General features: G+C 46.2%; 1 non-coding gene across 1 annotated transcript; it reads right to left on the bottom strand.

Moving 5' to 3' along the window:
• Nucleotides 1-6613: 6613 nt before the first annotated feature.
• Nucleotides 6614-6685, bottom strand: trnat-cgu (transfer RNA threonine (anticodon CGU)). Its single transcript has one exon. It is a non-coding gene; the product is annotated as a tRNA-Thr (tRNA).
• Nucleotides 6686-10157: the final 3472 nt, after the last annotated feature.

Below are 10157 nucleotides of genomic sequence, written 5' to 3'. Positions count from 1 at the left end.
CACACACCAGTCCAGGGGTAATATCACCATTTCCCTCTGTTGTTGGCCAGTGTCTCCCATGTGTGAAAATCGATGTTTCGGGCCTTCATGTCCTGCTTGCAGGCATCCTTGAAGTGAGGCTTTGGGCATCCAACTGGTCTTCTGTCTCCGGCGACCTCCGCATACAGAATACCCTTGGGAATGTGTCATCTTCCATCCTGCGAACGTGCCTGAGCCAGCAAAGTCACCTCTGCTTGACGAGTGTGAGCATACTCGGGAGATTTGCTTTTGAAAGCATTGTTACATTTGTGATGTTGTCCAGTGTTTATTTGCGCAGTGTCTCACTGTCTTTTGAACAACTGCCTTGGCTAATTTCAAGTCATATAATGTTCTGGCTGCTGGTTTCATGTTGTGCATCAGGTCGGTTCTGCTTTTTGCTTCAATAACAGATGTCATCTCTGCTGAGTAGGTGGGGAAGAGACAGTTGCCCACCTCCTTCTGGAATGTGTCTTTGCAAAGCAGGTGTGGAAAGAGATGCAGCGGTTTTTGTTGAGGTTCATCCCAAGCAGCTCTGTAACACAGGAGTCTGTGCTCGACGGGCTGTTCCCAGGGATGCACACCGAGATAAACATCAACTGCTGCTGGAGGACCATCAATTCGGTGAAAGACACTCTTTGGTCTGCCCTAAACTTGCTGGTCTTCCAGCGCAAAAAAGTTGTCCACGACCGAGTGTTGCAGACTGGCACATTCCAAGGTCCAGGACTACGTGCTGAGGGACACACTAAAGCTTGGGGTAGCCGCTGCAAAGGCTCAATGGGGAAAGACCATTGTGTAAGTTCCTCCCGCCATAGAGAACTAAGGAACTGGACCCATGGGAAACCCCTCAGGCTGTATACACCAAATATGGTTTTGCTGCAAAATGTACATGGCAGGTAAAATGGAATGGATGGGTTGTGAGGCAACTCACTCCTCTATGAAAGAAAACTGATTTCTTTCACACTTTTTGAAATGTCATAGAGTCATGGAGAGAAACAGCACTAAAACAGGCCCTTTGGCCCACCGAGTCTGTGCTGACCACCAACCACCCATTCACACTAATCCTACATTAATCCCATATTCCCTGCCACATCCCCACCTTCCCTCAATTCTGCAACCACCTACCTACACTCGGGGCAATGTACAATGGCCAATTTACCTATCAACCTGCAAGTCTTTGGCTGTGGGAGGAAACCAGAGCACCCGGCGGAAACCCACGAGGTCACAGGGAGAACTTGCAAACTCCGCACAGGCAGTACCCAGAACTGAACCCAGGTCGCTGGAGCTGTGAGGCTGCAGTGTTTTTTTCCAGATTTTTATGAATAAAGTATATTTTGGAAAAACAAAATTCTTAATGAAGTCGGTGCAGTCGATGGGTGCACCTCCTTCACTATCTTTCACCGCCACCCTAACGGTGTTACGCACCCCCTGGCCTGGATCTCTGGTGTTGGTTGCAGCCATTTTTACTTGACGTTTTCCTGGGACAAGTACTAAATCCTCAACTGACAGGGAAACCACCACCACGGTAGATCTCCAATCCCAAAGGGCGAAATGCCCTAAATACGGTGCTGACACCACCTCCCACCCCCAAAAAAACACAAAAACAGCACCTGCATTATCAAACGCCACTGATCACGGTCTCTCCCCTGCCAGCTAAGTCCAAGCATTGAGGTGGAGAAGTGCATACTTGGAGCTGCGAAGAAACGAGCACGAGTGTTTATAGCAAAAAATAATTGGGAGCTGAAACACTGTCCAGCAACAGCTAGTAAATTCTATTTTTGATTCATATAATCAGTGGTGAGCGCAAAAGCTGACCCCCAACTATCACAAATTCGGCAGTTGAGTATCCCACATTTGAAGACATCACAGGCATCAGCAAACCCACAGGACAATAGGTTAGCCTCATCCTGGGAGAACTTTTTTCTTTATTTCCAAAATATACTTTATTCATACAAATCTGTAAAAATTACATTCCCAAACAGTTTAAAACAGCATCAAGTCAAAAAATACAAACAGTGCAAATGTGATCAGTTTCCTTCTATACAATCATGAGTTGCCTCACAACTCTTCCATTTCATTGTCATTTTACATTTACAGCACACAGAATTTTCCCGATACAGTTCGAGGGATTTCCCATGGATCCAGCCCCTCAGTTCAGCTTGGTGGGGGGACCTTACACTGTGGCCTTTCCCCATTGAGCCTTTGCTGCGGCTGCCCCAAGCTTAAGTGCGCCCCTCAGCATGTAGTCCTGGACCTTGAAACGTGCCAGTCTGCAACATTCCGTCACAGACAACTCTTTGGACTGGAAGAGCAGCAAGTTTCTGGCAAACCAAAAGGCATCTCCCGCTGAATTGATAGTCCTCCAAGCAGTTGATATTTGTATCAGTGTGCATCCCTGGGAACAGTCTATAGAGCACAGACTCCTGTGTTACCAAGCTGCTTGGAATAAACCATGACAAAAACCACTGTATTGCTTTGAACTTTTTTTTTATTTCCAAAATATACTTTATTCATAAAAATCTGCAAAAATTACATTGCCAAACAGTTTCAAACAGCACCAAAAAATACAAACATTGCAAGGGAGATCAGTTTCCTTCTATACTCTCATGAGTTTCTTCACAACCCTTCCATTTCACTATTGTTATGCCAATTACAGTTTCACATTTACAGCAAAAGAAAATATCAACAAAACAGTTCGAGGAGTTTCCCATGGATCCAGCCCCTCAGTTCAGCTTGCTGGGAGGAAACTTACTTTTTTTTTTATTTCCAAAATATACTTTATTCATAAAAATCTGTAAAAATTACATTGCCAAACAGTTTCCAAACAGCACCAAAAAATACAAACATTGCAAGGGAGATCAGTTTCCTTCAATACTGTCATGAGTTTCTTCCCAACCCTTCCGTTTCACAATTATCATGTCAATTACAGTTTTACATTTACAGCAATTGAGAATATTAACGATACATTTCGAGGGGTGTCCCATGGATCCAGCCCCTCAGTTCAGCTTGGTGGGGGAACCTTACACTGTGGTCTTTACCCATTGAGCCTTTGCTGCGGCTGCCCCAAGCTTTAATGCGTCCCTCAGCACGTAGTCCTGGACCTTGGAATGTGCCAGTCTGCAACATTCGGTGGTGGACAACTCTTTGCGCTGGAAGACCAGCAGGTTTCGGGCAGACCAAAGGGCGTCTTTCACCGAATTGATAGTCCTCCAGCAGCAGTTGATGTTTGTCTCGGTGTGCGTCCCTGGGAACAGCCCAGAGAGCACAGACTCCTGTGTTACAGAGCTGCTTGGGATGAACCTTGACAAAAACCACTGCATTTCTTTCCACACCTGCTTTGCAAAGGCACATTCCAGGAGGAGGTGGGCGACCGTCTCTTCCCCACCACAGCCAACGCGGGGGCACTGTGCAGAAGGGGCGAGACTTCGGGTGTGCATGAAGGATCTGACGGGGAGGGCCCTTCTCACCACCAGCCAAGCTACGTCTTGGTGCTTGTTTGAAAGTTCTGGTGATGAGGCATTCCGCCAAATGACTTTGACGGTCTGCTCGGGGAACCATCCGACAGGATCCACCGTTTCCTTTTCCCGTAGGGCCTTGAGGACATTCCGTGCAGACCACTGCCTGATGGACCGGTGGTCAAAGGTGTGAATAAAGCATATTTTTAGGAATAAAAACCTGGGGATTCATATGCATAGTTCTTTGAAGGTGGCAGGACACATTGAGAAAGTAGTTAGCAAAGCATATGGGATCTTGGGCTTCATAAATAGAGGTACTGAGTACAAAAGTAGGGAAGTTATGCTGAACCTGTATCAATTTCCAGTTGGGCCACAACCAGAGAATTGCATCCAGTTCTCGTCAACACACTTTTGGAGGGATGTGAGTGTCCTTGAGAGGGTGGAGGAGATTTACCAGAATGGTTCCAGACATGAGGGATTTTAGCTGTAAGGTTGGTTTGGAGAAGCTGGGGTTGTTCTCCTTGCAGCAAAGGAGATTGAGGGGAGATTTGATAGACATGTACAAGATTATAATAAATATGACAGGTTTAGATAACTTACAGGGCGATGGGGATCGAGCGGGGGAATGGGACTGAATGGATTGATTTACATGGGCTTGATGGGCAAAATGACTTCCTGTACTGTAGTGACTCCATGACTCAATGACTCTCTCTCCTTCTCTCTCTCTCTCTCTCTGTCTATCGCTTTACCTCTCTCTGCCTCTCTCTCTCTATCTGTCTTTAGCTGGTCCTCTAACTTTCTATCGCATTCTCTCTCTCTCTTTTTTTCACACTCTCTCTCTCCATTACACACATATTTGTCAATCACATGTCAAAGAAGGAAGCGTAATGAAGGAATGTCTGTGCCCTTGAAAATGTTTCCAGCAGAATAGTTAAATGTTTAAAGTTTCTGTTGGGAGTTTGACCTGAGATGGTGAGACACAAGGATGTGAGGTTATTAAAGTCTTCACCAAATGTAATAGGGAATAAGTTTCTTCACTGGTGAACCCAAAGGAACAAATATGGCACAGAATGAGAAAAGTCAGAGGATTGAGAAACATCCAATGGTTCTTCACATATACAAGTCAGCAGACCCACAGAAAAACAGTAGGTTGAGAGTTCAGATCCAGTGATAGACTTGACAAATATCGAGCCAGTGCTTTATTCTTTATAAACCCAACATCTGTCCACTTGGCTATTGCACCTCGTCTCGATGTATCTGATAATACTGATACTATTTGTATTCCACAGTTGCTTTGAAATCACAGGCAATATAAATGGATTGGGAATGTCAATGGTCAGGAACCATCAATGGATTGGGAAAGTCAATGGACTGGAAAATATCAGTGGATTGGGAAATTCTATAGACTGAGTTAGATCAATGGATTGGGACAGTTCAGTACATTGTGAAACATCAATGGATTAGGAAACAGGAATTAAAGGGACAGATGGAGTTCAACCTGGAAAAGTGTGAAGTGATTCATTTTGGAAGGTCGAATTTGAATGCAGAATACAGGCTAAAAGACAGGATTCTTGGTAGTGTGCAGGAACAGAGGGATCTTGGGGTCCATGTCCATAGATCGCTCAAAGTTGACACCCAAGTTGATAGGGTTGTTAAGAAGGCGTATGGTGTGTTGGCTTTCATTAACAGGGGGATTGAGTTTAAGAGCCGCGAGGTTATGCTGCAGCTCTATTAAGCCCTGGTTAGACCACACTTGGAATATTGTGTTCAGTTCTGGTCGCCTCATTATAGGAAGGATGTGGAAGCTTTAGAGAGGGTGCAGAGGAGATTTACCAGGATGCTGCCTGGACTGGAGGGTATGTTTTACGAAGAAAGGTTGAGGGTGCTAGGGCTTTTCTCATTGGAACGAAGAAGGATGAGAGGTGACTTGATAGAGGGGTACAAGATGATGAGAGGCATAGATAGAGTGGATAGCCAGAGACTTTTTCCCAGGGCGGAAAGGGCTATCACCAAGGGGCATAATTTTAAGGTGATGGAGGAAGGTTTCGGGGAGATGTCAGAGGTAGGCTCTTTACACAGAGAGTGGTGGGTGCGTGGAATGCACTGCCAGCGGTGGTAGTAGAAGCAGATACATTAGGGACATTTAAGCGACTCTTGGATAGGTACATGGATGATAGTAGAATGAAGGGTATGTAGGTAGTTTGATCTTAGAGTAGGTTAAAGGTTCGGCACAACATCATGGGCCGATGGGCCTGTACTGTGCTGCACTGTTCTATGTTCTATGTTCCAGATGAAAGGATTGCATTAATTAATGGATTAGAATGTGGAGAGGCAGGAGAAAATGATGCCATTTTAGGGGGCCGGGGGTTAGTAGAAACAGACCAGGGCTATTTTACTCTCTATCTCATTCCTTTCTTCTATCTGGCTCATTATCACATCCTCTCTCTCTCAGAGCGGTGGGAATCACTGGAACCCACACTTGTTGCTCAGGTTGTTTGGTTCCGGGAAAATACAAGGTCCACATCAGATTGACAGGAAAGATAAATGTGATTCAGAGCCAATCATATTCCTTTTGGTGATGTGTGCTCAGCCTTGTTCTATCAGCAAAGGCAGCAGGAAATGCAAATCCTGAAGAGTTTTGATAGAGTGAAGAAGGAGAAAGTGTTGCCAGTGACAGAAGGGTCAGTAACCAGAGGAAACACATTTAAAGTAATTGACAAAAGAATTAGAGTTGTGATGAGGAGATTGTTTTTTCAGCAGTGTGTTGCTCTGGTCTGGAATGCAATCCTGAAAGGTCAGTGGAAGCAGATTCAATGTTAACTCAAAATGGAATTGGATATATACCTGACATGGAAGATATAACAGGGCAATGGGGGAAAGGACAGGAGTGTGGGATGTGGGATTAATAGAATAGCTCTGTTAAATATCCAGCAAATGCACAGTAATAAGGTTCAGTGCTTGGACCCCAGTTATTTTCACTCTATCAATGGCAGAGAAGGCTCGAGGGACCATGTGGCTGCTCCTCATGTTCTTCCCAGTGTCCAGGATAAAGTGCAACATCACACTGATTTCCAGATGGCCAAAACAAAAGCAACGGACATCTTTTCTGGAAGCATCACATTTAAAGTGAGAAACTAATCATAAGGCACAGACGGGGATTGAACCCGTGATCGTCAGTTTACGAAACTGACGCCTTACCACTTGGGCACCATGCCTTTTGTTAAAGGACACCTGAGGCTCCAGAGGAGGATTTGTGATTCTTTTTCAGTTTGGTTGAAACAGCATCGAGAAACATGCACAGAAATAAAGAGGGATTGTGGAATGGGAAACAGATCAGCCTCATTTACATCGTCAGCATCATGAAATCTTCATTCAGACGTTCCATTCTCATCCTCAGCTTTTCTCACATCTGTGCAATAATATAAGAGTGGACATTGGGTTGTTACTGGGCTGATTATATAAATAGACTATGTGCATCATCACAGGAAGTGATGTCATATAATCTGTACGGCACCTCATGGAGAGTTGTCGATGAAACCTTCAATGCAAGATGTGTAGAGTAAACTCAGGTTATTTTAACCGTCAGATTCTTATAAATTGTGTACTGAGCCTTGACCGATATCAGAATATTGTATGGGGGCCACAGTGAACCAAAGCAATGATGGAGAAATCTTTGCCTGTACCTTTGAAAAGGTCACTGGACTGAACCAAGCCGAGGAGTGGCCGAGATGGTTCCAGAGGTTTGCAAGGTATCGTACTGCATCGGGTCTCGTGCAGAAGCCAGACATGGAGCAGGTCAGTACACTATTGTCTGCCATGGAGGGAGTGTGTAGGCTACGTGTGAAGAAGTTATTAAGGCACTCAAGACCTATTTTAATTGAGGAAATAAATGTCATCGTGGAGCCAAAGTTAAAACGCTGCATTTGCTGACAATGCAACCACCAGGTGACGCAGTACTAGCACATGCGCAAATGCAGCCTCTTCCACTGAAACGTCACTGTCTGTGACATTCAGGCAGCTGCCAGGATTAAAGATGGAGCTACTCAATTTATCACAGAAAACAACTTAGACCCAAAAATCCCCTCAAAGGTTGCCATCGCCGCCTCCGTCCCACCCCCAATAGTCCCCCGCTACCTCTTGCGCATTCGCCAGTTATATAGTACCAAGTCATCTTAATTCACCTAAAGTGAATTACTTTCGGAGCAGTGACTGTCACTTCATAAGCAAATATGGCACATATCTACACAATGGACATGTTTTGGTTGATACTCGGAGAACGTTGCGCTGTTTGTAGTCTCATCAGAAGGACAGCACCTCTGACAGTGCTGCACACCCTCAATTCAGTGAGGTTTCATAGAGTCAGAGAGTTATACAGCACAGAAACAGGCCCTTCGGCCATCGTGTCCGTGCCGGCCATCAAGTACCTGTCTATTCTAATCCCATTTTCCAGCACGTGGCCGTAGCCTTGTATTCTGTGGCGTTTTGAGTGCTCATCTAGATACTTCTTAAATGTTGTGAGGGTTCCTGCCTCTACCACTCCTTCAGGCAATGTGTTCCAGATTACAACCACCCTCGAGGTGAAACATTTTTTTCCTCAAATCCCCTCTAAACAATGCCATCCCATTCTCCGGACGATCATTCCCCGCTTCCCCCCATCCCACTCTCTGACTGCTCACTCCCCGCTTCCCCCACCACCACCCCCATCCTGCTCTCTGGCCGCTCACACACCAGGCCATGGGCTCTGCCGCTTCCCTCCTCTCGGCCACTTGCTCCAACATTGCCCCATCTCCCCTCGAGGCTCGCCTTGCTTTATCAGGTGGTGTGGTGAAGAATGATCGAATGTTGGAGCGAGAGGCCGAGAGGAGGGAAGCAGCATGGCTTAGAGCTAGTGTCTGGAGGGACGTGGGGGGGAAGCGGGGCGTGACTGGACGGAGAGAGGGCAGTGCGGGGGTGGGGGGGTAGCAAGCGGCCGGAGGGCGGGGGAGCAGGGTAGCGAGGAGCGGGCAGCGAGCGGCCTGGAGTGAGTGGCTGAGAGGGGGTAGAGAGTTTTCCTGCGCATGCGCCACTTAGTCCTGGAAGACGTAGGCTGAGCATGCGCAGCATCTCAGAGCGCAGGAGACTGTTTGTGCATGTGCGCAGCTTGGAGCGCTCTGATGACGTCGGCTGGCCGCTGCATTGTCAGGAATCACTTTGAATTTAATAAGCGTACCAAACAGAAAGGGGAGAGTATTCATTCATTTATCAATGACTTGAACAAACTCACGGAGGTTTGTGAATACGGCAACTGAAGAGAAGAGCTGAATGGAGACAGGATTGTGTTCGGGGTATTAGACAACACCCTTTCAGATCATCTACAGTCCAGGGCTGATCTCACATTAACGAAAGAGTTTCAATTGAGCAGACAAACAGAGGTTAGAAAGTTTAACCAATCCGTTGTTCGAGGGGACAGGGAGAGTCTGATCTCCAGAGTTGCAGACTCAATTGAATTTGTTCAGAAAACAAAAGGAAAAATTAGTGGTAAAAGACAAGAAAGACGGGAAGAGCATCTAGTGGTAGCTGCAACCAATTGCAGTCGGTGTGGCTGAGAGAGACACAAGTGGGAAAACTGCCTCGCCAAAGAAGCTGAGTGTTTTTCCTGCAGAAAGATGGGACACTTTCAGTCAGTGTGTGGCAGTAAAATACCAGCACTGAATATAATTAAATGGAAATCCCCAGATAGCAAAAACATTAATGAAGTACAGGATATCCAAAGTGTGGAAATACATTTTTTAGGTGAAATCCAGGAAATAAAGTGAGAGTTGCTGGACGACAGAAATTCTGAAATATTTTAAGATAGATGTCGATAGATTCTTGATAAACAAGGGGGTGAAAGGTTATCGGGGGCCGGTGGGAATGTGGAGTTGAGGTTACAATCAGATCAGCCATGATCTTATTCAATGGTGGAGCAGACTCGAGGGGCCGAGTGGTCTACTCCTGCTCCTAATTGGTATGTTTGTATGTAAGAAAACATGTTCTAGATACAATGAGAACTATCATTTGTTTGGAAATGGATTTGAAACCCCCTTTTATCAAAAGGTGATGGAGCTTTAATTTTTCTGCAATTAACAGACAAATCCTTGTGGAGTTGAGATTGACAGAAATAATGGGCTGGATTCTATAGAGCCCTCAACGTCGAGATCTGTGGTGGAGGTGGGGTGGGAGCCGCCTGAAGATGGCCCCGGATGAGGCCCGCCATGGACCTCAACGCCGGCAGGGCCTGGCTCGATATTGCCTGCGACGGCGAGGCGTTGTGGGGGAACCACCACCGCTCGGCAACGGGACCACAAACCTGCATTAATTATTATCCCATCACTTCCTGATATCCAGCTGCGATCTTCAGCCTGGTGACTGGCACTGCCGTGCCTTCGGAGCCCCATCCGGGGAAATGAGGTGCAACACTGGTGGGGGGGGGGGGGGAGAAGGTAAGTTTCTCAGTGTGGGGGATGGGGGACGGAGTCAAATTAATGTCATGGGTGTAGGGGATGGTGGGAAGGGTTATAGTTTACAGGTTGTGCAGTTTTGGGCGGAAGGTCAGATGGTAAAGGTAGGTTTTGGGAGGGAAGGGCAAATAATTAATTTAACTGTTATTGGGGGGATGGGAGAGAGGCAAAAGCAATGTATTTATTTCATTTCATTTAATCTTCCTTT

This window comes from Heterodontus francisci, unplaced genomic scaffold, assembly GCF_036365525.1.
Source record: "Heterodontus francisci isolate sHetFra1 unplaced genomic scaffold, sHetFra1.hap1 HAP1_SCAFFOLD_97, whole genome shotgun sequence".
Taxonomy (NCBI): Eukaryota; Metazoa; Chordata; class Chondrichthyes; order Heterodontiformes; family Heterodontidae; genus Heterodontus; species Heterodontus francisci.
This window is presented reverse-complemented; position numbering and strand designations above follow the sequence as displayed.